Below are 3,037 nucleotides of genomic sequence, written 5' to 3'. Positions count from 1 at the left end.
TTGCACAAAAGATCTGCAAAATACATTAGGGGGGTTAGGGGAATGTTTATGCTCTGCAGGGAGAGGAAACAGTGGGTACATTAATAGCTTTACATGAAAACAAGCAAACTTCTTAATCAAAACAATACCCCAGTAGTCAAATCTCCTATGAGCCATATTGGAAAATAGGAGGAAGTTTTCTTTGTAAGGAAATTCATATCACTAAGACACATTATCACTTTAAGCTACGTATCTGTGTAGCATGATGGATATGTGGTTGTGCGCCTTTAACGCACGGCAGGTGTCTGCTGGTGCGTTAGCGCGTCAGGTGATGTTTACGCACCAATTGCCGGTGCCGAAATCTCTTTAAAAAGAGGGCCCAAGCCACTGCAAAGGCGCCGGCATGTTTGTGGCAGGTTCGCCTGTGTTTCCATGTTCAATCGGGAGTTCGAGCTTCACTGAAATTATGTTGTTCATGTGGAGTATCGAGTACTGCCCGAGTGGTTTCTCGTGGCTTTAAGAGCTAAGACTGACGAAGTCTCCAGCTGGATTGCTGGCTTGATCCACTCGCGCTGAGTGCCCTGGTATGTAGCCTGGTGTTTCACCATGTTAGATTTTGGTCTATATTAAATGCATTTGTAGGCCTACGTTTCTTACTGCGTGTCTTACCAGGTAAAGGACTGAATGTGGTCGCGGTTTCCCCCCTGCCGCGGTTGGAAGTGTGTGTGTCTCATCGGTCGGGGTAGGTAGCCTAACAATCATTTCTCCAGATTGCTACCTGTGTCGTGCATGGTCTTAGTCATGTGTTCTGTCTGTCACTTTCTGTGTGTGCAGGTGTTGACCCCTTCGTCGATGTAGCTGTTTGACGCGGCGGGCTGCTGTTTAGTTTGGGTAGACTGAACTGATAAGATACGCCGAGTGCTTGGGTGTGCGTAACGTGGTTGGAACTGGTTGTGTGAGTGGGGTTGCGTGCCTGTTTAACGAGTTTTGTTTTGATTTTGATGCGCTCTGAACGAGTGTAGCCTACCCCCTGTCCTGTATTGTGGTTAACTGTGTTTTGTTTGTTATTTTTCTGATTCTATGTAATTGACCACACTGGTGCCCAGTCGTTTCCCATCCCCTGGCTAACCCATCTCCCCTGAGCTTCCTGGTTGCAGTGGCGTGTAGTGCAAGGTGCCCTTGGTGCCATAGAGTGAATTGGTTGCAGTCTCAACGGTGTGGGTTGATCTGTGTGTACTTAACTATAGCTAGCCTGTTTGCTGTGCATTGGGGTGGTTACGGTACTTTGTATTTTATTAGCAGCTCACGGGGTATGGGCATTCTGTGGTCATCGGGGATAACGGACCAGTGATGGTGTGAATTGTGTCGCTTTACTTTATTTGTTTCTGTTCTGTTGGTGTATGTCCTATCCCAACTGTCTGGGTTACTGAACCCCTTTTACACACTAATTATATATTTTTATAAGAACTGGAAATAATAAAATAAGAGTAGGCCTATCAACTGTTGCCCTGCCTTCTGTCTCTGCCTTTTAAAACGAACCTGTTGTGCTTTGGTTGCTATTCAATATTTCTGGGTGGCGAAATTCCCCCAGTGGCGTAGTCGTGCAATTCCATGCAAATATAATAGTAATTAATTTCTGGGTTAATTATCATAATTCGGTCCACCTTACTACGTATCTGCATGGCGATGGCAACATCATCACAATTTCAATATTGAACATAAAAATACCTCATTTAATATGAGACTAAGCCTTGTGAAGACCTTTGGTGGGATAAACAACTTGCAGACTTTCAAACAGAGGCGTTTAATCCTTCCTTTTTAAACAAAGGGTTTTAAAATCTTTCTAATTTTTTGCATCTGGGAGTGCCTGTTTTAAATGTATTGATTGACAACATTCCAGAGCACCTGGCAATGCATTAAGAGCAATATACTAGTTATCAGCCCTCTGTTTCATTTGAAATAGCTCACTGTGATATGTGACTAAAATAAAATGGTCAAATTCATAGAAGTGATTATGTTGTACAGAATGCATGTAGGCCTAACAAAAGTTTTAAAAGTAGAAAAGCACCCACACCCATGCAATCAGAAAAGACTGTAACAATATTGCAGCACTGCTGCTAATGCAATTTTATCCGCTTCAAATAGTGGCAAATGTATGATAATATGCGTACTGGCACTATGCTTTGAATAAGGCCTTTGGCATTAGAAGAATAAGCCTGCAAATAAGCTAAAGACCATGGAACATAACAGGATTTGTATCCAGGAAAACTGTGATCCTTCTCACATGAAGCCCATTCAACTGCTATCACACCCAAAGGTGTCACTGGTTATTTTTAAACTGCAAATAAGCGAAAGATGCAGTAGGGAAATTCAACAGATGCTGTGAAAAAGCAACAGAAACGATTTGGTCATGTAAAGGTAACAAGATGGAAAGGCTTTGATTGATTGTAGATGACAGTTCAGTATAGGAACTCTTGATGAGATGATAAAAAACACATTTGATGTCATAGGTCCATTCAGCATGGATCTGTTGATGACAACACACATACACACACCCATACAACACAAACACACACACACACACACACACACACACACACACACACACACACACACACACACACACACACACACACACACACACACACACACACACACACACACACACACACACACACACACACACACACACACACACACACACACACACACTTGACTTCTGAGTAATCATACTGTATATGAGGGGTGATGACAGGATGTGTCAGAATGTATAACTGACACAGCCCAGTGTCATGGGTAGTCATGGGCAGTCATGGGTGAGCGGTTAGGGCGTCAGACTTGCATCCCAGAGGTTGCCGGTTCGACTCCCGACCCGCCAGGTTGGTGGGGGGAGTAATCAACCAGTGCTCTCCCCCATCCTCCTCCATGACTGAGGTACCCTGAGCATGGTACCGTCCCACCGCACTGCTCCCCATGGGGCGCCACTGAGGGCTGCCCCCTTGCACGGGTGAGGCATAAATGCAATTTCGTTGTGTGCAGTGTGCAGTGTTCACTTGTG

The 3,037-nt window shown here is 44.4% G+C and overlaps 1 long non-coding RNA gene across 1 annotated transcript; it reads left to right on the top strand.

Annotated features, from left to right (window-relative positions):
• The first annotated feature begins 245 nt into the window (after positions 1-245).
• Positions 246-1,086, top strand: LOC134445531 (uncharacterized). Its single transcript, XR_010034285.1, has 3 exons — positions 246-563; positions 652-721; positions 814-1,086. It is a non-coding gene; the product is annotated as an uncharacterized LOC134445531 (long non-coding RNA).
• Positions 1,087-3,037: the final 1,951 nt, after the last annotated feature.

Source organism: Engraulis encrasicolus, chromosome 3 (assembly GCF_034702125.1).
Source record: "Engraulis encrasicolus isolate BLACKSEA-1 chromosome 3, IST_EnEncr_1.0, whole genome shotgun sequence".
NCBI lineage: Eukaryota > Metazoa > Chordata > Actinopteri > Clupeiformes > Engraulidae > Engraulis > Engraulis encrasicolus.
This window is presented reverse-complemented; position numbering and strand designations above follow the sequence as displayed.